This window comes from Phocoena sinus, chromosome 3 (genome assembly GCF_008692025.1).
Source record: "Phocoena sinus isolate mPhoSin1 chromosome 3, mPhoSin1.pri, whole genome shotgun sequence".
Lineage (NCBI taxonomy): Eukaryota > Metazoa > Chordata > Mammalia > Artiodactyla > Phocoenidae > Phocoena > Phocoena sinus.
Genome location: NC_045765.1, coordinates 27,061,673 through 27,086,887, shown reverse-complemented (window position 1 = coordinate 27,086,887; position 25,215 = coordinate 27,061,673). Strand labels below are relative to the sequence as shown.

Below are 25,215 nucleotides of genomic sequence, written 5' to 3'. Positions count from 1 at the left end.
ACTGGCTGAACAGCTCGGGAGAGAGGGGAGCAGTGCCAGTTAGGTTGGATCTTTCTACCAGGAAAACAAAGCTTTTGACAGAAGCTCATGCAGCAGCCAGCCCCACTGGTCTCATGTGTCACACGGCCAACTCTAGGTGCAAAGGTGTCTGCAAAAGTTGAGTATCCAGCATCTCCAGCCTGCAGGGTGGAAACCCCTTCGATGGCTTTTGGGACAGCCAAGTGCCCGTGTCTATTATAATTATTTCAATATAACACCTTCATTTCCCTACGTATCTCCTTAATTACAGCTCCCAGGATAGTAATAACAAGGGTTCCGCTAAAATATAGGTACGGAATGAACATCAAACTATTAAATAATTGAAATTTAGAAGGGACTGGCTTGTAGAAAACATTAGCTGGGAAAACCAATACCATGTGAGTCAAACAGGAATGCCTCAACATTTATCAAAACAAATTATGGCTAAAAGTTGGTCAATTCTTTAAAACTGCCTTTTCTAACTGTAAAAGAAATACAAGCTAATTGAACAAGAATCTCACATTGTAAGGCATTATAAAAGAGAAAGTGAAAGTCACCTAAAAGTGACCCCTGATATAATAAATTTGGTATACACCCTTTCAAACATTTTTCTAAGCATTCTACATATATTCTTCCTTCCTCACTCCATTCTTTCTGTTACTATGCCAGCTTCTTCTGAAATCTACTTTCCTCTACTGAATATATCCTTGTCTTCTTTCCACATATTTGTTGTGTTACTTTCCACATGTAGGGGTCAAGAGTACAGACTCAGGCCAGAGTGCCTGGGTGTCACCCCCAACTCTACCATTTACCAGCTGCGTAAACTCGTGCAAGTAACTCGACCTCTTTGTGCCTCACTTTCCTCATCTTTAAAATGAGACAATAATACTATCTACACAGAGGATTGTTGTGAAAATTAAATGAGTTAATGCCTATAATGAACTTAGTACAGCATTAGGCAAATAGTAAGTGCTCAGTAAATGTCAGTTATTTTTAATGTATGGAAATGTGTCAACTAATTTCATCATCCTGAATTGGTAGATATGTTGTTTTAAAATATTTGATTTTATAAATGGCCCATCCATTAATATCCTTGAAATACATCTTTGGACACATGTCCAATAATTTTCTAAGGGTACATTCCATCAAATATAACTGCTGGGCTAAATGGTATCCACATTTAAAATTTTGACACTCATTTCCAAGCTGCCCTTCTGATAACTTGTTCCAGGCCATGTAGCAGTGCCTGTTTTCTGTGCACAAAACTGCCTGTTTTTCCATACCATTTCCAACACTCAATATTAATTTCTGCCAAACTGGTCAGGGGAAAATCTCATTACTCTTTAAATACATATTTCTTTGATCAGTAAAGAAGTTTAAAACTGAAAAATATTTTTAACCATTCATGTTCCTTTTGTTTGTTTGTTTAATGAATTACTTGATTGTATCCTTCAAGGCTTAACTGATTTTTAGTTGCAGGTGTTGTTTGGCCTATATGCTCTTTAAATTAAAAGACTCCAGTGGAGAAAGTGAGTCTGACAATTCTCCAAACATTTCTTTTTACATTCTCAATGAATGCTACCAAAATTTTCTCAGTTTGAAAGCAATATCTAGTCAAAAGAAATTTTCAGCCTTTGTGAGATGTGTATCTCAGAAAAACCTATAAAAAAGGACATAGTGAAAAGATGGGGAACAAAAACAGGAAGAAAATTATTTTGAATGAGTTATTAAATTATCTATTGGATTTTTTTTTTAAATATTTACTTATTTGGTTGTGCTGGGTCTTAGTTGCAGCAGGTGGGCTCCTTAGCTGTGGCTCACGGGCTCCTTAGTGGCGGCTCGCCGGCTCCTTAGTTGTGGCATGCAAACTCTTAGTTGCGGCATGCGAACTCTTAGTTGCAGCATACATGTGGGATCTAGTTTCCTGACCAGGGATCAAACCCAGGTCCCCTGCATCGGGAGCGCAGAGTCTTATCCACTGCACCACCAGAGAAGTTCCTCTATTGGATTATTTTTAAAATTTTGATTATATTTTGATTTGTCCCAAATTGCCAGAGACAAAGGATGAAACTCTACTGTTTTACTAAGTGTTTTACTAAGTGTTCTTGTTGTACATCTTTAGCGGGAATATAAGTCACTTAAGGCAGCTTTTTCAAAACCCTTTCCTAGGGCCACTTGCCTCAGCATCATTTGGAGAGCTTAGAGACTTGATTCTAGAGTTCAATTTCCATACTAATGACGAGAGTCTCTAAAGATAAAGACTGAATAGCTGAATCTTTTAAAAGCCCCCCCTAGGGGATTCTTACACACACACACACACACACACACACACACACACACACGCACAGCCAAGTCATGTGGAAGCATCCGGCACATTGTACAGTGCCAACAGCATGCTAAAGGGCAGCTGCTGAGTTTCTGCTGAGGAGCTGTCAAGTTCTAGAACATTCTGTCTGACAGAGCTCAGGCTAAAGGAAGGTCTGGGCTGGGAGTAGGAAGAATGTGCTTAAAGCTTTGAAAGGCTTTGAAACAAATCTGGTTAAACCAAGCACTGGTCAAGAAGTTTTCATACTCTAAACCTGAAATCTAGCCTGAAACCCATACCAACAGTTCTCCATTCATCAGTAGCTACAACAGCAATAGCAATGGAAACAAATACCTGGCAAATAGTCATACACAGATTCTTTGGCAGTTAGTTAACTATGCAGCCCGGGGATTGGATCTGCTCACCCAAGGTCAGAGTTTCTCAACTGTATCCATACATTGACTGATGTAAACAAACTTTTACTTGTGTGTGTGTGTGTGTGTGTGGGTGTGTGTGTGTGTGTAGCAGAGGGGAGGGCTGTGTACCCACACATTTTTTTTTCTATGGAAAAGTTCTATCAGATTCTCAAAAGAGACCATGAACCAATAGAGCTTGGATCAAGGATCAACATTCCTTGGATCTTAAGCTGGAATATCCAGTTCAGCCACAGAAGGCTCATAGTTCGAATGAATATCATGAAATACTATTTCCACACTGACCCTAACACTGACACTCTTCCTCAGAGTTATAAAATGTTTCATGCCTTGTAAGTTCAGTCTCCTGATCAGGATGGTAAAATCAATCTCTTTGTTATGTATGAAGACCTGTGTTAGGCAATTTAAAAAACATGTCATTGTGTTAGGTATCTATAGCTGCATAATAAACCACCCCAAACTTAGTAGTGTTATTTACTTAAAATTTTATAAGGTCAGCAACTTGGACTGGGCTCATCTGAACAATTCTTTTATCTAAGAATTACAAGGTATGGGTTTGGAATCCCACAAAACATCACTTTTGCCACATTCATTAGTCAAGGCATGTCACAAAACCAGAAACAGGCTCCACCTCCTAATGGGAGGAGCCACAATGTCACCTTACAAAGAGGTTGCACACAGAATTATTGCACCCACCCATCTTGCAAACAATCTACTGCACCTGCATGCTGAAGAACTTATGGTTAAAATAATATCATGTCTGTAATTTGTCAAAAAGTATTAGAAAAAATTGATGGGGCAATAGTTGAAACAAAAAATAATCATTGTTAAAACTTGATGATGGGGCTTCCCTAGTGGTGCAGTGGATGAGAATCTGCCTGCCGATGCAGGGGACACAGGTTTGATCCCTGGTCCAGGAAGATCCCACATGTCGTGGAGCAACTAAGCCCATGCTCCACAACTACTGAGCCTGCGCTGTAGAGCCCATGAGCCACAACTACTGAAGCCCGCATGCCTAGAGCCTGTGCTCTGAAACAAGAGAAGCCACCGCAATGAGAAGCCCACGCACCACAACGAAGAGTACCCCCCCACTCGCCACAACTAGAGAAAGACTGCGTGCAGCAACGAAGACCCGACAAAGCCAAAAATAAATAAGTAAAATAAAAAATTTTTTTAAACTTGATGATGGGCATGCAGGGTTACAGTTGACGCTTGAACAATGCGGGGCCTGGGGCACCCACCCCTAGTGCAGTCGAAAATCTGTGTAAAACTTTACAGTCGGCCTTCTATATCCACAGTTCCACATCCTTGGATTCAACCAACCTCAGATCATGTAGTACTACAGCATGTATTTATTAAAAAGATTCCATGTATAAGTGAATCCTCACAGTTCAAACCCATGTTGTTCAAGGGTCCACTGTATTTACACTAGTCTAAAATTTCTTTTTGTTTCTTTCTTTGGATTTCCATCTCTCTGCTTACATTGGCCATCTGTTCTTGCATGCCATCTAATTTATCCATGAAAGCCCTTAGCATATTAATGATAGTTGTTTTAAATTCCCAGTCTGATAATTCCAACATCCCTACCATGTCTGATACTGATGCTTGCTCTGTCTCTTCAAATTGTTAGGTGTGTTTTTTTGTTTCTTTTACTTTTAGCATGGCTTGTAACTTTTTCCTGATAGCCAGACATGATATACCAGGTAAAGGCTACTGCTGTAAATAGGCCTTTTGTAATATGGTGGTGAGGCGTGAGGGGAGGGCAAATGCACTACAGTCGTATGATCAGGTTTCAGTCTTTTAGTGAGCCTATGTCTCTGCACTGTAAACTTGACAAATGTTTCTGCATTTTTTTCTCCCCACTTCGGTGGGACAAAGTGGCTAGAGTAGGCTGGAGTTGAGTATTTCTCATCTCCAGGTTAGTTAGGCTCTGATAATATCCCAGCAGGTTAGGTGCTGGTTAGGCTCTGGTTAACTAGTTTCTCCTGAGGGCAGGCCTTGTTAAAGAACAGTGCTCTGGCATATTTCAAAATGGTTCCTCTCTCCCCTGCTGCTGGAAGCATGAGGGGATTTTTCTCTGATATTTACTATGGGAACCTGGTTGAGCTCCTGGTGATAAATCTCAAAATATTTTGGTTCCCCGCCCCCCATTCCTGGGTCCCCTGGGAGTTTTTAACTCTCAGACTTGTCCACACTGAGCCTCCAGCAATTCATCAGTTACAGACCTGCTTGTGAGTCTCTGCTCCAAAACGCCATGCCTCCATGTATTCACCTGTCTGTCTCTCCAAACTTGGAGGCAACAGTTTTTCCTGTGGCTTACCCTCTTTTACAGATCCAAGAAGAATTGCTAATTTTTCAGTTTGTTCAGCTTTTTATTTGTTGTTAGGATAGAGTGCGACTTCTAAGCTCCTTACATTTGCAACTGGAAACTGAAGTCACAATAGTCTCTCTTTTTGTGTGTGTTTAAAATTTTTCAAAAAGGTTAAAATTAAATTAACAAAACACATGCTCTCAATTAATCCTTATAATAATTCTCTTCTTCACTCATATATGGGGACATTGAGATAGGGACCAGTCACATGACTGGCCTTTGCAAAAGTGACACATTTAGCAATGATGGCTAATATTTATTAAAGACACACAACATGGCAGCACCTGTCCAATCACATTGCATATCATATCCCCTTAATCATCAAACACTATGCGCCAGGTGATATTATTATCCCCATTCCGAGATGAGAAACACCAAGAGGTTGCCCAGTGTCACAGAATAAGCAGAGAAAGCAGAATATGGATCCATGAAGTGTGGAGCCTTCATCCACACACACAAAGCCTCTTCACACAAAGCCTCCACTCTTAGACCACTCACTAACAAAGAAGTAAAGCTGAGATTAGAATCAAGGTTTGCCTTTCTCTAGTGGCAGGACTTACCCATTCTACGGTGGCAGGCTGGGACTTCTGGAGCTGGGTGCTTCCCTACTCATGTTCTTTCAGTCCATTGCCTGTTCAAGTTTTTTCCTCCTAAGTTTGCACATTATATTGACAATTAATACCCCATTCTCAGTCAAGGATATGACTAAGTTGCACAACCTATTTCCCACTGGGTTTTCTATATCTTCTACTAAGAAATATAATGTACCTTAAGTGCTTTAAACTATAACTGGCACTTTAAACCAACGACTATTTGAAAGTTATTTTTAAAGACTTTCAAAAGAGGCCAAAACTTGTGGTAAAGTTCCCCTTTGGAATTTTCCTCACCAACATCCTCAACTGTAAATGTCCTTTAGTTTACACCTGCACCATCGCAGGGTGAGAAGCAAAAAGACTCATGAGTGAGGGGGATTTTGACTGTGAAAGTTTGTTTCCAGGAATGACCTGAGAAGTGCATGGAGCAGCCTGGGATCTTTGAATTACTCTTCCTTCTAAACTGAGGTGCTCTTTGTCACTTTTAAGCACTCCCCTGTCTATGTGTCAGAGCCTCAGCTACTCAGCCTGAAGCCATGGTTTATTACTCCCGGCTCTGAGGAAGTGAGAAAGTATAATTTACCAAAATACTTAGTGGGGAAACAGGAGGGAGGGGATTTCATACCTACGCCATGTGAAATGTCACTGGGCCTTGCCTGAAGGGATCTTCCAACTCCATCAGTAGCAGGAGTGCCACATCCCAGCTGTAACAGGAAAAGTATATAGATTCAGATTAAGGAGAGGTAGGGTGTGTGTGTGTCTGTGTGTGTGTCTGTGTGTGTGTATGTGCTTTCATGATGATTTAGAAGTTAAAAGAGGTCATGACTTATCTAGAAACATACCAAAATTTTAAAAAGACAGTGGTCCCTCTAAGAGTGAACTGCTGATACAAAAAGTTTATGGAATATTTTACTGAGATTCAGAATTAAAATTGTTTCTCTGGGTTCCTAAAATATCTTTCTGTAAATGGGTTTGTGTCCCTTCCAAAATGAAAGGAAAGTAAGTAAAATAGTGCTTGAGTCACAGACACAAAACATTGGATCTACTTGTCAACAGTATTCCCCCAAGCACCCCAGCTTTGCAGAAAGGACATTAAAGGACTGAGGGCATTAACTGATTCATCGACACTGAGCTATGCAATGTTCTCTGATGCTTCACCTTCTTAAGAAATTGAAATACTGAGATTAAGGGGATGAGAAAGTAGAGTGAACCATATTTTAAAACTTAATATTTTCAAAATAGAGAGGAGGGCAGAGAAGAGAGACAGAGAGGCCAGCTCCTTACAGATAGGCTCCTTAATCACCCAGGTCGCAAACTCAGTCAATTATAGTAACACATAACACAGTCAGATATTTAATGAAAACACAGTCGGAACTTGACCTCCAATATTCATAGGTGCATTGTATGTATCAGGTTTCCCAGAAACAGGAGTAATAAAAACAGATTACTTATAAAGAAGTATATCCTCTCTCCTTCCAAGTAAACTCTTCCCCTGGTAACCACGCAGCTGTTGCAGTAGCCTTTGGGAGAAGGGTCGGGTGCTATCCTTTAAGTTACCTAACACTAGACAAAGGTAAATCAAAATTCAAATTCTTCTCAGCTTTCATAATTTCTGAGAAAATAAAAGTCCATCCCAGAAGACTGGCCTAAGTCGCTTAGTCAGATACTGTGAGGGGATCATAATGAAGGAGCTGGAACTGCTGGATTTTTAATTTCAACGTCGGTGTTAATCAGCCCGGAATGCGCCCTAGGTTGCAGTCCTCAGCACATGTCCCTTGCAATCACAGCCACCAGACATTTTTCTTTCACTGTGGGAAAGTGTCAAATCCTTTCTCTTTGGGTACGTATTTGAGTCACAGGAAACGGTCTTTACATTCCACTCATAGGAATGAATGAGGTGTGAGAACATTTTAATTTCACATAAATGCTTCATGTCTTTATCAGAGTGGATTTGCTTTTGTTACTTTTATGTAACTGTTTAAAAATTCTAACAATTATAAAAGTAATACAGATTCAGTATGGAAAATTTGGAACACAGATAAGGAAGAAAAGAAATGGGAGAAGTGATCTAAAGTCATGCAAAGACAATGACTGCTAGCATTTCCTGCTGTTTGGAAGCCTTTTAATTAAAATATGAATCATAAATTTTTCATTATTAAAGGTTATCTTCATATTTTTAAGATAAGTACCTGTGAAATGAGTTATCATTGCATCATACATGACTCTGATCATTATATATACAGTTATGGCAATGTTCTTATAATTTTTGTTGTAAATAATGCTTATTGCAGTAAACAGTAAGCAACAATGAAAATTGACAAATAAACCTGAAACTATCTATATAATTTTAGAGTCAATTAAGGATAATATAAATAACACTGCCCCTGATTAAAATCAAAAGAAATGGGTTTGGGTCTCAGCTCTGCCAGCATATAGTGTGATTAAGAATAGGTTGCTTTAAGCCAAACCTGTGGTAACTCTACTTGGAAACTCTGAGTATTTCCTGTAATTACCCAGCTGAGATTTTGTATCGTTGATATAAGGGACCACTTTACTCTTCTTCCCTAAATAGAAGACAGTGAGAGCCTAGTGCACAAAAGGGGCTCTTTGAGAAAAAGGCTCATAGCAGATTTGTCTCATCAAGAATTCTAGCTAGGTCTTAGCTAAATGAAAAAGCAAGAAAGAGGTGCACAGGACAAACAGGAGTGCTTCTCTTCACTACCACCCACACTCTGGGGATCAGATGTTAACAGATGTTAGTCTCAAATGCACCAGGGAGTGCGTAGAGGGGAGTGGGAAGGGGTGATTCAAAACTCTTGAGAAGAAACAGAGGCTCACCCTCCCCCACAAAAAAGAATAGGTTGCTTAACCTCTCTTAAGTTCAGTTTTTTATCTGTAAAATGAAGGGGTTGAACTTTATCCCTAAAGTTCTTTCTTGTGTTAAAGTTTTCTGAATTAGGTGATTAGAATCAAGAGTTGAGCATTTCTTTGCTAGATTTGACCTGTGCAAGCAACCACCTCGGATACGCAAATTACTAATTTCTGTTTTCTATTCATAGATGAGTTCATCCAGATGAGCACTTTAATTCTCCATCAGTGAAAACACAGCCAAAGAAGAAAATCAACTTAAGAGTTATTCTGTTAGTCACAAATTCATTCACGCTCTAAGAAGACTAAATTGAAATAGGGCAGAAATGACATTTAAAACTATAGTACAGCCTTTTTTCCTCTCAGCTGGGTGATCTCATATTTGGAGAAACACAGAGTAGAAAGGCATGGTGGCTGGCAGCAGCCTTGCTGGAGGAATACCTGAGCAGAGGAAGCTGCCCCAGCATCCTGTCGCCCCAGCATCCTGTCACCCCAGCCTCCTTCAGTAGCCCTTCTGAACACTTCAGACAGGAAGACTCCAGGAATCTGTCCGGTGAGACCTGTGTGGCTGACATGGTCTTGGTGCTCCGGCCAGGTGTCAGGCCTGAGCCTCTGAGGTGGGAGAGCCAAGTTCAGGTCACTGGTCCACCAGAGACCTCCTGGTCCCATGTAATATCAAACGGCAAGGCGCCCCCAGAGATCTCTATCTCAACACTAAGACTCAGCTCCACTCAGACCAGCAAGCTCCAGTGCTGGACACCCCATGCCAAACAACCAGCAAGACAGGGACACAAGCCCACCCATTGGCACAGAGGCTGCCTAAAATCATAATAAGTTCACAGACACCCCAAAACACACCACTAGATGAGGTCCTGCCCACCAGAAAGACAAGATACAGCCTCATCCACCAGAACACAGGCACTAGTCCCCTCCACCAGGAAGCCTACACAACCCATGGAACAACCCTTACCCACTGGGGGCAGACACCAAAAACAATGGGAACTACGAACATGCAGCTTGCAAAAAGGAGACCCCCAAAACAGTAAGTTAAGCAAAATGAGAAGACAGAGAAATATGCAGCAGATGAAGGAGCAAAGTAAAAACCCACCAGACCAAACAAATGAAGAGGAAACAGGCAGTCTACCTGAAAAAGAATTCAGAGTAATGATAGTAAAGATGATCCAAAATCTTGGAAATAGAATGAAGAAAATACAAGAAACATTTAACAAGGACCTAAAAGGACTAAAGAGCAAACAAACAATGACGAACAACACAATAAATGAAATCAAAAATTCTCGACAAGGAATCAATACCAGAATAACTGAGGCAGAAGAACGGATAAGTGACCTGGAAGGTAAAATAGTGGAAATAACTACCACAGAGCAGAATAAAGAAAAAAGAATGAAAAGAATTGAGGATAGTCTCAGAGACCTCTACAACAACATTAAACACACCAATATTTGAATTATAGGGGTCCCAGAAGAAGAAGAGAAAAAGAAAGGGACTGAGAAAATATTTGAAGGGATTATAGTTGAAAACTTCCCTAATATGGGAAAGGAAATAATCAATCAAGTCCAGGAAGCACAGAGTCTCATACATGATAAATCCAAGGAGAATCACGCCAAGGCACATATTAATCAAACTATCAAAAATTAAATACAAATAAAAAATATTAAAAGCAGCAAGGGAAAAGCAACAAATAACATACAAGGGAATCTCCATAAGATTAGCAGCTGATCTTTCAGCAGAAACTCTGCAAGCCAGAAGGGAGTGGCAGGACATATTTAAAGTGATGAAAGGGAAAAACCTACAACCAAGAAGATTCTACCCAGCAAGGATCTCATTCAGATTTGATGGAGAAAGTAAAACCTTTACAGACAAGCAAAAGTTAAGATAATTCAGCACCACCAAGCCAGCTTTACAACAAATGCTAAAGGAACTTCTCTAGGCAGGAAACACAAGAGAAGGGAAAGACCTACAATAACAAACCCAAAACAATTAAGAAAATGGTAATAGGAACATACATATCGATAATTACCTTAAATGTAAATGGATTAAATGCTCCAACCAGAAGACAAAGACTGGCTGAATGGATACCAAAAAAAGACCCATATATATGCTGTCTACAAGAGACCCACTTCAGACCTAGGGACACTGAAAGTGAGAGACTGAAAGTCTCAGACACTGAAAATCCCAGACCTAGAGACTGAAAGTAAGGAGATGGAGAAAGATATTCCACGCAAATGGAAGTCGAAAGAAAGCTGGAGTAGCAATTCTCATATCAGACAAAATAGACTTTAAAATAAAGACTATTACAAGAGACAAAGAAGGACAGTACATAATGATCAAGGGGTCAATCCAAGAAGAAGATATAACAATTGTAAATATTTATGTACTCAACATAGGAGCACTTCAATACATAAGGCAAATGCAAACAGCCATAAAAGAGGAAATCAACAGTAACACAATCATAGTAGGGAACTTTAACACCCCACTTTCACCAATGGAAAGATCAACCAAAATGAAAATAAATAAGACAACACAAGCTTTAAATGACACATTAAACAAGATGAATTTAATTGATATTTATAGGACATATCATCCAAAAACAGCAGAATACACTTTCTCTTCAAATGCTCATGGAATGCTCTCCAGGATAGGTCACATCTTGGGTCACAAATCAAGCTTTGGTAAATTTAAGAGAATTGAAATTGTGTCAAGTATCATTTCTGACCACAGCACTATAAGACTAGATCTCAGTTACAGGAAAAAAACTGTAAAAAATACAAACACTTGGAGGCTAAACAATACACTATGAAATAGCCAAGAGATAACTGAAGAAATCAAAAAATACCTAGAAACAAATGACAATGAAAACACAACAGCCCAAAACCTCTGGGATGCAGCAAAAGCAGTTCTAAGAGGGAAGTTTATAGCAATACAATTCTACCTCAACAAACAAGAAAAATCTCAAATAAACAACCTAACCTTACACCTAAAGCAATTAGAGAAAGAAGAACAAAAAAACCCCAAAGTCAGCAGAAGGAAAGAAATCATAAAGATGAGATCAGAAATAAATGAAAAAGAAATGAAGGAAATATAGCAAAGATTAATAAAACTAAAAGCTGGTTCTTTGAGAAGATAAACAAAATTGATATACCATTAGCCTGACTCATCAAGAACAAAAGGGAGAAGACTCAAATCAACAGAATTAGAAATGAAAAAGGAGAAGTAACAACTGACACTGCAGAAATACAAAGGATTATGAGAGACTACTACAAACAATATATTCCAATAAAATGAACAACCTGAAAGAAATGGACAAATTCTTAGAAAAGCACAACCTTTCGAGACTGAACCAGGAAGAAATAGACAATATAAACAGTCTATCACAAGCATTGAAATTGAAACTGTGTTCAAAATCTTCCTACAAACAAGAGCTCAGAACCAGATGGCTTCACAGGCGAATTCTATCAAACATTTAGAGAAGAGCTAACACCTATCCCTCTCAAACTCTTCCAAAATATAGCAGAAGACAAAACACTCCCAAACTCATTCTATAAGGCCACCATCACCCTGACACCAAAACCAGACAAAGATGTAACAAAAAAGAAAACTACAGGCCAATATCACTGATGAACATAGTTGCGAAATTCCTCAACAAGATACTAGCAAACAGAATCCAGCAGCACATTAAAGGGATCATAAGCCATGATCAAGTGGGGTTTATCCCAGGAATGCAAGGATTCTTCAATATACGCAACTCAATCAATGTGATACACCATACTAACAAATTGAAGGATAAAAAACATATGATCATCTGAATAGATGCAGAAAAAGATTTCAACAAAATTCAACATCCATTTATGATAAAAACCCTCCAGAAAGCAGGCACAGAGGGAACTTACTTCAACATAATAAAGGCCATATATGACAATCCCACAGCCAACATCATTTTCAATGGTGAAAAACTGAAACCGTTTCCACTAAGATCAGGAACAAGACAAGGTTGCCCACTCTCACCACTATTATTCAACATAGTTTTGGAAGTTTTAGCCACAGCAATCAGAGAAGAAAAAGAAATAAAAGAAATCCAAATTGGAAAAGAAGTAAAGTTGTCACTGTTTGCAGATGACATGATACTATACATAGAGAATCCTAAAGATGCTACCAGAGAACTACTAGAGCTAATCAATGAATTTGGTAAAGTAGCAGGATACAAAATTAATGCACAGAAATCTCTTGCATTCCTATACACTAATGATGAAAAATTTGAAAGAGAAATTAAGGAAACACTCCGATTTACCACTGCAACAAAAAGAATAAAATACCTAGGAATAAACCTACCTAAGGAGACAAAAGACCTGTACTCAGAAAACTATTAAGACACTGATGAAAGAAATTAAAGATGATACAAACAGATGGAGAGATGTACCATGTTCTTGGATTGGAAGAATCAACATTGTGAAAATGACTATACTACCCAAAGCAATCTACAGATTCAATGCAACCCCTATCAAACTACCAATGGCAGTTTTCACAGAACTAGAACAAAAAGTTTCACAATTTGTATGGAAACACAAAAGACCCTGAATAGCCAAAGCAATCCTGAGAAAGAAAAACAGAGCTGGAGGAATCAGGCTCCCGGACTTCAGACTATACTACAAAGCTACAGTAATCAAGGCAGTATGGTACTGGCACAAAAACAGAAATATAGGTCAATGGAACAGGAGAGAAAGCTCAGAGATAAACTCACGCACATATGGTCACCTTATCTTTGATAAAGGAGGCAAGAATATACAATGGAGAAAAGATAGCCTGTTCAATAAGTGGTGCTAGGAAAACTGGACAGCTACATGGAAAAGAATGAAATTAGAACACTCTCTAACACCGTACATAAAAATAAACTCCAAATGGATTAAAGACCTAAATGTAAGGCCAGACAGTATCAAAGTCTTAGAGGAAAACATAGGAAGAACATTCTTTGACATAAATCACCGCAAGATCCTTTTTGACCCACCTCCTAGAGAAATGGAAATAAAAACAAAAATAAATAAATGGGACCTAATGAAACTTAAAAGCTCTTGCACAGCAAAGGAAACCATAAACAAGACGAAAAGACAACCCTCAGAATGGGAGAAAATATTTACAAATGAAACAATGGATAAAGGATTAATCTCCAAAATATACAAACAGCTCATGCAGCTTAATATCAACAAAACAAACAATCCAATCCAAAAATGGACAGAAGACCTAAATAGACTTTTCTCCAGAGAAGATATACAGATTGCCAACAAATACATGAAAGGATGTTCAACATCACTAATCATTAGAGAAATGCAAATCAAAACTGCAATGAGAGATCACCTCACACCGGCCAGAATGGCCATCATCAAAAGGTCTACAGACAATAAATGCTGGAGAGAGTGTGGAGAAAAGGGAACCCTCTTGCACTGTTGGTGGGAATGTAAATTGATACAGCCACTATGGAGAACAGTATGGAGGTTTCTTAAAAAACTAAAAATAGAACTACCGTATGACCCAGCAATTCCACTACTGGGCATATACCCTGAGAAAACCATAATTCAAAATGAGTCATGTACCACAATGTTCATTGCAGCTCTATTTACAATAGACAGGACATGGAAGCAACCTAAGTGTCCACTGACAGATGAATGGATAAAGAAGATGTGGCACATATGTACAATGGAATATTAGTCAGCCATAAAAAGAAATGAAAGTGAGTTATTTGTAGTGAGGTGGATGGACCTAGAGTCTGTCCTGCAGAGTGAAGTAAGTCAGAAAGAGAAAAACAAATACCGTATGCTAACACATATATATGGAATCTAAAAAAAAATGGTTCTGAAGAACCTAGGGGCAGGACAGGAATAAAGACACAGACGTAGAGAATGGACTTGAGGACACAGGGAGAGGGAAGGATAAGCTCGGAAGAAGTGAGTGTCACTGACATACATACTACCAAATGTAAAATAGATAGCTAGTGGGAAGTAGCTGCATAGCACAGGGAGATCATTTCGGTGCTCTGTGACCACCTAGAGGGGTGGGATAGGGAGGGTGGGAGGGAGACCTAAGAGGACAGGATATGGGGATATATGTATACATATAGATAAATCACTTCGTTATACAGCAGAATCTAACACACCATTGTAAAGCAATTATACTCCAATAAAGATGTTAAAAAACAAAAACTGCAGTACAGTCCAGTTCTTTCCTCAAGCAAAGTATCGGTTAATCTGTAACAATATTAAGAACTCCATTTGTAGAGAAGAGAAGAATCACAGAATAAGCTTGGAGGACACTGGAGCAATGGTATAATCTAGTCTTGCCTCGTATCATGGATGGCAAACTCAAATGCGTATAGGAACCATACAAATAGGTAGTATAAATGTCTCCTTATATCTGTCCCATTTCACTGAATGAATAAACCTAATGATAGAGTGACAGGGGCTGTGGAGAATTGGAAAATGTGTGCCCAGAAAAAGACAAAGATCCACCAGATTGTTGGCAGGAGGAATGTGAGCATAGCATAACCAAATCTTCTGATTTTTCAAGAAAAGCTAGCAATCCAGATGTAGATGTGTGTGTGTGTGTGTGTGTATGTGTGTGTGTGTGTGTAAATTTCCAAGTTTCTAATTTTGGCTCAAAGTTGCTTTTTGTTTTTTGGGTTTTTTTCCCCTGAACTATGTGGGCCAAACAGTACAACTGTGGGCCACCAATTTGCAAACCTCCAGCTTGCATAGAAAACTTGACCCCCTCCATATTCTGGAATGCATGCTGCATAGACATGCTACTGAAGCATTCAGGCAAAAAGTGGAAGACCAAGCCAACCATCTGGGGAAGAGAGGGCTTCATCCGCATTGCCCTAAAAGATGCTCAACATTTAAACCCAAGGAGATCCATTTTGGAAGTATTTCCTCCAAACAGCTACGTGTTTTCTCACGTATGAATAAAATAGCTGATGATGATTGGACATACAGCTCTTTGGTTTTCAGCTTTTTAGTTTAACAGAGTTAGAACCCTAAAATGTAAATTAATTCCTTTTAAATGAACTTGGGAAAAAGTCTTATGATCAATGTATGCAATTTACTTGAATTCAATTTGAACAATAAAATCATCCCAAAGCCTCCGAACCCCACTCCCTCCCTTACCTCCAACCACAAGAAAGGGGCATTATGCAAAGAAATATTCCACTGCTTTGCTGATGTGTCTAACGTTAGAACACTTGCTCCTCCTTCTCATTCCTATGAAACATCTGCGCAAAGTGGGCCCAGCTGACTTGCAAATATATTTCCATGATGCAGGCCAGCTTTCAGCCCCTTCCTATCACCCTTTGTCTTTTGTCTCCTTTCTGCCAGCGAGCATTTCCCTTTTAAACATCTAATGCTTAGTGAAAAAAATCATTGTTAACAGGTTAAAAGTTAATGTGTTTCACCTGTTTCACCTCCTTCCATTAGTAAACTTGGACCCGCAAAGGAGGATTTGACATATTACTTGTTGGCCTATCTCCTCCACAGAGGAAATTATGAGGGGTGCTCAAGAGTTGTTCATCAAAATGTCAGGCTCAAATTTGGTAAAGTCATTATAACACCTGCTTTCTGGGAATTCTCATGAAATCTCACTCCTCACTTTGTATAGAGTCTGCTATTGGCCAAGAAATACACCCACCCATGACTTTTATTTACAGTTCAAGGCCTATTTGGGGATGGTAGGGAGGAAGGAAATTTCAGAAATCAGCTAGTGGTGAACGGTCCTAGAGGATGACGCTGAAAGGCATCCAGACTGCTTGGGAAGCCTCTTGAGATTACGGGGTTCTTGCAAGATTGCCAGGGACTTCTGAACTTTCCATCAGTTCAGACTCAGTAAGCTAGGAGAAGAGTTTCACCAGGAAACTATCTCAACTCCAGCCAAAGCAGCAAGCATCTGATATTCAGGTAGATTAAAAAGAAATAAGATGCAAAAAAAAGAAAAGAAAAGAAAAAGAAAAAAAGCAAGTCTGAAGTACTTGAAAGTCATAGAAAAGGCTCAAAATGGCAATCCTTTTGAGAGTGAACTAGGTTCCTTCAACCAAAGCATATACTCAATATTCAGGTCCTCACCTCTTTCTATATTCTATCTTTTTGCACAATAATACCCCACCTCTCCTATACTCCTCCCCTGCTGATCACCCAAGGACATTCTAAGTAAAAGGGAAATGTGGGTCTTCCTGGCTCAGTGGGGGATCTTAAATAGTTTTTAATTCCCAAATTGCTCATGCCTTTTTATCTACCACTTCTGCAACCAGAAGGGATAAGAGCTAAAAGGCCATAAGCCTTGAAGATTAAAATGATGGAACTCTCCCCAAATACAGCTGCTAATTTTTCCAAGAGTTAGCCATGCTCTCCCACCAATTAACACTGCTAGATGTAGCAAATAAAAATACAGGACACCAGTTAAATTAGAATTTCAGAAGACAGTAAATCTTTTTTATTATGCATCCTAAATACCACATGAACATACTTGTACAAAAAAATTATTCACTGTTTAGCTGAAATAAAATTTAACTGTCTATCCTGTATTTTATCGGGTAATCTACTACCAACGGATTCAGGAAAACGGTTGGACTTTAGAGCCTGGTGAATTGAAGAAGAATATTCATTCAACAAAGCTAGTGAATAGGAATTTTAAAACGTAGAAAGCTCTTAACCGCAAGAAAAAGGCTAAAGGACCCACTTTACCCTACCTTTTTATATGATCAGCTAGCCCAGTGATTCTCCACCATGGCTGTACATTAGTCACTGGGGGAACAGCTAAACATTTCTCATGTTTACACCCTGCCCTAGACCAAATGGATCAGAGTGGAATATTTTGAGATGTCTCGTGATTCTAATGAGAGTCAGATTGAGAACGATTGAGCTAAAGAGGCAATGGAGAAAAGCTGAAGTGTGGCAGGGAGTGTGACTGTTTTAACCCAGGTTCCCAAACTTTACTGCATATTGCATTCTCCCTGGGGATCTTTAAAAACCACTGATGCCCAACAGCCACTCCTAGGCATTTCAATTCCATTAGTGTTGGGTACAGACTAGGCATCAGGAGTTATAAAAGCTTCTCAGTTGTTTTAATGTACAACAAAGTTTGGAGACCACTCTTTGAAACTTATATACCTCTATATCTTAGGATGGAAGCAGTACTAATTACTTTTGTGGGAGCAGGAATGAAATCAAACCTTCCAACCATATTTAAGAATAAATTAGATGTTACTTTTTCAACCTATTTTTCCCATGTTGCCTGGGAGAGTTAAACCCTATGAAGAGTATGCTGTTTTCAAGAGCTTAACTCTGCCTGTTTATAGGATGCCTATTAATCCCTTTGCCAGGAGTTTTATAGGTGGAAGGAGGACAGTCGCCCAAGACCCTTTCGTAACTCCCTGGCTTCAGTCATATATAATAATAACGATTAAGTGCCAGTGTGATTCAGAAGCCATACTTCTTCTGTACATAAAGATTTGCTCTATGCACAAACTGATGGATTGGCATGGAGGGAAGAGTGTGATGCCAACCTCCAGACTAATTTGCAAAAAGGAAAAAAAATAATCTGGGTCTTGCTATATTCAAATATGGTCAAAAGGGACATGTATTCCTTTGATCTTTCTTACAAATTGCTAAGCTCACACTGATCCCTGAAACTGTTAGTCTTCCAACATTTAAAAGGTTACTCACCCCCAAGAGATTATTCAGCCCTGATCTGACAGAAAGTGCAAGAGCATTGCTTTTTAGCGCCAAAAGCCAACAGACCTGAATTCCAAAGAAGCATGCTTTGTGGGAGGATATGGGCCTTAGCCCAGCTGGTGGGGTAATCTGAGAGCCAAGGGAAGACATGACTGTCAGAGAGGACACCTGATGAGTTCCAGAACTCGAGCTTAGGGAAGTATTTCACAAGACTAACCAATTTATCAAAAGTAGCCAAATACTGCCAGCATGCAGTGCATCATGGGGGAGTAGATGGGGTTCACTTGTGATGAAGCCAGAGTCTGAGCATCCTGCCTGATAACAAGAAGCAAGTAAATGGTAAAACAATGATTAATACAAAGAAAGGATCACATCTAATATCAGAGCTGCCTAAAGTTTTATCACCATGATATGAAAAAAGGGAGCTTTTACTGTCTGCATAAGGTATATAAAGCCTGCAAAACACTTTCTCATGTCTCATATTTTGAGAGAACTTTGAAAACATAAAATTATCTTTAAAATACGCATAACTAACATTTCTTATTACTGTGCTTTTGAGTGTTCTTACATAGCTGATTATTACATAATCAAAGGACTTTAAGGATTACTGGAAATGTCCACTCTTTTTAATATTTTCTATTTTTGGAAAATTAATAGGATGACATGTGCCAGATTTGTTTTGCAGAAAATAGATAAACCTGTCTAACACATAATAAAATATTAGGAAAACATGAGTTTTAAAACTTTAAGCTCATCGAGGGTGGCTCTTCCTTTAAGAGAACTTACTACATGAAGTCTGTATTTACACAAAAGTGAACATTTACTTTAGCCAAGGAGTCTTTGCTTTGCAGGCCTCTCCAATAGGGTTATTTTATATACCAAGTTCCCTAGTACAATTTAAAATGCTTGAATTACAGAAATTATATCAGTACATAAATTCTGAATGAAGAAATATTGGTTCAAATGAGGGACACAAATCATCACAGGTGAATGAAGCAATAAAAATCTCAGAGGGTATCAAGTACCCTAAACTATTTATTCAGTGTACTGTCTCTGTGACATGTAATTTGTTTCATGTAAACTGATTAATAAATTTTTAGCATTTTTCATTGAGGATTAAGAATAGTATTTTTTTTTACAAGTTACTTGACTTTGATGTTTCAAAGAGAGTTTATAGATTCCCCATTTAAATCAATGAATTGCATTTTTCATTCATTCATCAAACTTGACTTTAGCATCTAGCATGTCCCAAGCACTTGCTGGGAGAAACCACAGTGAGCAAAACATACATTGGCCTTTTCCATCCTAAAGAGCTTAAGTTTTAGTGAGGGAAGCAGACATAAATTACACAAATTTCCACAAACTATTATAATTGTTCCAAAGGATAAGCACAAGTTGCTTTGACTGTACACAGAGGACATGCCCTAGGCTAAGGATTCAGAAAAGGGGTCCCAGAGGGAGTGACATTTGAGCTGAGACAATGCTCTTAATAATAACAGCTACTATTTACTGACATTATGCTAAAGGTTTAAAAAGTATTAGCTCACTTAAGCCATACAACAAACGACTGAATTAGATACTTTGATTATCCCATTTTGTACTCCAGGAAACTGAGGCTTAGAGAGGCTAAGCAGTTTGTTAAAGGCAACCAGAGGAAGTAACAGAGCCTGCAGTTGAACCCAGATGCTGAGTCTAGAACATGTACTGTATTCTTAACTCTTAGTCATAGGGCTTCTCCAGTGAAAAGGATGAGATGGTGTTTATTAGTCTGCTTGGGTTGCAATAATGAAATACTTAAACAACAGAGAATTTATTTTTCACAGTCTGGAGGCTAGGAAGTCCAAGATCAAGGTGCTGGCCCACTCATTACCTGGTGAGGGCTCTCTTCTTGGCCTGCAGATGCTTCTCTCACATGGCCCTTTTTCTGTGGTACAAAGAGAGTGAAAGAGACATCTCTTTCTCTTCCTCTCCTCATAAGAGGCCACCAATTCTATGGGATTAGGGCCCCATTCCTATGACCTCATTTAATCATAATTACTTCCTAAAGACCCTATCTCCAAATACAGTCATACTGAGGGTTAGGATTTCAACATATGAATTTGTAGGGGACACAATTCACTCTATAGCATGGAGTAAACTAAGTAGGAGGAGAAGAATGATCCAGATGAGAAATAACTATGATCTCAAAAGACTGAGAGTATAGGTGCTAATAAATATGTGCATTTGGCTTATCTTCTGCCTGAAACTAGAATGGTAACCATATCTACCAACAGAATTTCATGTTTGTAACAGAAAGATGGTCGTGTCAGATAAAATATTTGCAAAGACTGTCACCTAGTGGCAATAGGCAAGGGGTAGCTCATAGGCGAGTATTACTGAACTGGGGTATTCAATGTATTTTGTGTGCATTCCCAAGTTGTTTTTCCTAAGAATAAAATGCATTAAACTAAGCATTACAACACTGAGACAGTCACCACTTCTTTCCATACAGAAAAGCAGTGTGACAGTTCCAAGCTCACAGAGAAAGAACAGGACCCTAAATTTTATCCCATCCCACTTCGAGTCAGACCAAATAAATATGGGCCAACAGCACAGTGAGTTATATATATATATATATATATATATATATATATATATATATCATAACTAGTGAATATGTTTTATTCAGCAGTGTAGATTTATCCAGGGTCACAGTACTGGATAAAGGGCCCCAACTAGTTGAGGTACTGTCATAAAATAAAAGGAATATGTAATGGATACTGGAAGACAGGAAGTCACAAGTAGCAACTACAGTTTTGTGAATAGTTGCAAAAATCAGGACTCTAGAATTTTTTATGTACATATATATCTTGAACTAACTAGAGTGGGTACTATTCTTGGCAAGTAAAAACCATAACTGGTATAAACACTGCATCTTAATTCTAACTGGCTTAGGTGCTAAAATCATCTGAAGAAGTAAGCTTAACGGGGATGTAATGGTAATGTAAAGTGGTGCCAAGAAAGGGATTACATACAAGCTGTTTGGATCCTTATTTTCCTCCACTGTAGACTAGGCCCCTTCGTTTAGGGTAAACCTTCCTTTGGGTTCAACCAAGACATTTTTCTCAGAGGAGCCATCACTAGATTTTATCCCTGGAAGTTAGCAACTTTCAGTTTTAGCCTCATAAACTCCTAAATGTAGAATGGGAAGCTGACAGGTTAATTAGTCCATTCATGCTCAGACATAAGTATTATTGAGTGTATTGGTTAAAATTATTTACATTTCAAATAACAGAAAACTCAAATTGAAGCTATTGATATTTGAGCAAAAACTAAACAGTTCAGGGATATCTCTAGCTTCAAGAGGAGCTTGATGTAGGGCCCGGATAGCATGGCCAAGACTCTTTTTTCCTATTTATCAGCTCTGCTTTTGATTCTACTTCAAGCTGACTTAAGATTCATGGATCTAAGGTGGCAGCTGGCAGCTCTGGGCTGCAAAGTCTAAGTACAGAAGGGGTTAACAAAATCCATTTTCCCAGCAGTCCCAGTGAGTATCTCATTTTATTTCACCCACTTGGATTTACTCACATGCACATCCCTGAACCAATTACTACAACCAGAGTGACTCTAGAGTTGAAGGGTAGCATCAATTTTAAACAATCCACATGGCTGAAAATGGAGGGAAAAATGACTTACCCAAAGAATAATCAGAATGCTTTGGGAAGGAAAAGCAGGAGGGAACTGATGCTGAAAAGTTAACCAATAAATGTCCACAATATTGGGATAATGCACCTTTGCTCTGAATGAGGACTGCACCTATTCAGGGGGAAAAGGAGTATAGCAGTAGGGCTCGTGAAGAGTTGAAGCTGCTGCTATACATAGCCAACCCAGGAGAGACTGCAGACTAGGCTGGTATGGCCATTATTACTACTAAATAGTCAAACCCACCACCTGGTACCATTATTCATTTTGGTATCAAGTCATCACAGAAGGAGCTGTGACAATTCAATCTCCTGATCTCTTCTCAAATGGCTCTTCTGTTTATTTTGTTGGATCCTTATTCTCCTCCTGTTCCAAAGATTAGGACAACGACCAAAGTCCTGCACACAGCCCTCTCTTCTCTCTCTCTAAGCCTCTTTCTTGACCTCAGCCATTCTCCATGTTTTAATTACCACAACCTTGAGTATAAATTCCAAAACTTCATCTCCTGGTCCATCCTATGAATCATGGAACTTTGTAAATTAATCCAGTTCTTATTTGCAAACTCTGTGTCTCAGGGTCCTGGGCTTGCTCTTCTTTGGCCCCTAGCTTAGAGCTTTCCTTAATATTATGAAGGAACAAGAAAGTCTAAGTCGTACTCTGAGTAATGGTTTATTGTTTGGTAAATGCCCCTTCCACTAAATTCTAAGTTCCTTGAGGACAGAGACTATTCACCTGTGGTACCAAAAAAACCTTAATCATTCAATAAGTGCATGTCAAAATACACACAGCTTTCAGTGCAATGCAACCACTCCCTTCTACACCATTTTTGATAACCAGTCCTCTCTTTTCCACTAGAACAGTCATAGTGAAGGAATGATGGCCAGTTTACTACAGCAGTCTATCCAAGTTTTGAACAGTATAATATTATGAATTATACAATTAGAAATATTATTATTATTAGAAGTAATATTATAGCAATAATATTAGGAACTGTATTCCCAGCATCCAAGTTCCTTTGCTATGCTTGAGGAGTCCACTACTCTGTATGAGGAGGCAAAATCAAATCTCTTATTATATAAACTGAAAATGACAGATGCATTATTTTCCTGACCCTTGGCATTTAGCACATGGTATGTGGACCTCATCTCAGTATGCGGAACTGCATTTGTAACTGTGAATCTTAAGCAAGTTATCCAAAAAAAGCAGGGACCCTCTAGAATTCATTTCACTTGTGACATCTACTGTCCAGTGGTGGTATAGGCAGCACCCTATCCAGACAGTTCCTAAAGACTGACTTTAATTTTGAAACGGGTAGCTTCTATGATTTTACTAATACTGTCCCCTCCCCTTGAGTGTGTTCCTCCTTGCTTAGCTCAGCCACCTTCAAGGCCCTGCTCAAGTGCCTCCTGCACTGTGGAACGTTAAAGAAACACCATGACAAACCTGACCTCTCCCATCACACATCTCCTTTAGTGTAGGGTATATACCATTCACGTGACATTTATACACATCCCTGTGGTTATTTATATTTGCTTTTATTTAATCCCCTACTACGCTGTGAGCATCTTCCAGAGTCAAGTGGCAATTACCACCTTCTGAATTCTTTGCGTTATGCCTAGCACACTGTGGTCACTCAGCTACAAGTTTTAAATATTTTAAAAATATTAGATATGAAAGAAACATCAGTGAAATGTAGGTTTACATTCTCATGTAACAAAGGAGAAAAATGAAGTTCAGATACATTATAGATTACCTAATTTCGGCCCAGTCATGATTGGCCTAAGCTAGAATAGGTATCTTCCTGACTCCTGAGTTGAAGAATCTTTGTCAAATGAAAGGGAAAATCAGGTTTCATTTATTCAAGAACATGGGAGTGGCGACAAATGAAGGAACATCTGACTCATTCAGATCCCAAATGCACCTGCTAGGGTACACTGTGAACAACATGAAGACATCATTGTTTTCAGTCTTCAAACCCAGAACAATCCTTTATTTAGTATGGCCTACCTCAGTTAGAAATAGAAGTCTGCAAAAGAAATTAAGAAGAGAAAAGCCGGGAGGGTGTGGCATCCCAAGACCTAAGGAGACGCAAGGAGAACTATCAACTCTATCAATTGTTAAGAGAAATGAGGACTGAATAACGGATTTTGCAAGATAGAACTCACTGGTGACGTTGAGAAGAGCCATTCACTGGAGTGATGGGACCAAAACCTGAAGTGGGGAAAAAAGTTAGAATAAAAAGTAAGAAAATGAAATAATGAGCCTAAATTTTTTTGTTTTTCAGGAATTTTGTTATCAAGGGAAGCAAATAAATGATGTGGTAGCTGATTGAGGTCAAGGGAGGTTAGTGTTATTTTTTGAGATGGAAGTCATTATAGCATGTTTATTTGTTCAAAGGGAAGAAAAAACTGATGTGAAAAACAGAGCACCTATGGCCAAATCTCCAAGTAGGCAAGAAAAGATGGCCTCAAAAGCACAACATGATCCATACGACAGCTGCTAGGACTCAGAAGTGCTCACTAAATGTTGGCTATTATTATTTCTTACTGCCTAGAATTTTGAATAATGAATAGGCATCAGGTTTACAAAATATAAAATCATTATTTAAAGACACACGCAAGAGCGTGGACTTCAGCAGCAGACTGCATTAGTTCAAATTCTGGTTCTACCACTTGGCCAAGATATCTTTCTTCTGGGGGCTTTGTTTTCCGTTGCAGAAAAAGACAATAATACCTACCTCATAAGGCTGTTGGCGGGCTTAAATGAGATAATCCGTGTAAAATTTAGCCTGTACTCGCGCGTGGTGAAGGTTCAGGTGTTTAAGGCCATTATAATAACTGTCATTCTGTCCTATAAGCGTTAACTGTGATTCTGTCTATAACATTTTTCAGCACTGTCACACTGATTTAAATTCCTGGAGGTCACAGGGCAGAGCTTTCAGAACGCACATTGGCTAACGCGCTGTTAGGCCAGCACACTATGGAATTCCCCCACCGCCTCGCCTTCTAGTAACACTGTCCCTCCAGAAGCTACTGTCGTTACAAAAACAAACAAACACCTAGAGGACCAACCCTGAATGAGACTGACGAGCCACAGAACCACGTCTGCGCCAAGCCCAAGGCGCTCTACTTGCACCTGCGCAGTCGCTGTAGGTAGGGCGTGGCAGTCTTGGACCTTCCTCCCTTTTTTGCCTTTACGCGCCGCCAGGGCGTAAAGTCTC

General features: G+C 39.1%; 1 protein-coding gene across 1 annotated transcript in view; it reads left to right on the top strand.

Annotated features, from left to right (window-relative positions):
• LOC116751001 (dipeptidase 2-like) overlaps positions 1 to 25,215 on the top strand; it is a 67,093-nt gene that overhangs the window by 41,361 nt on the left and 517 nt on the right.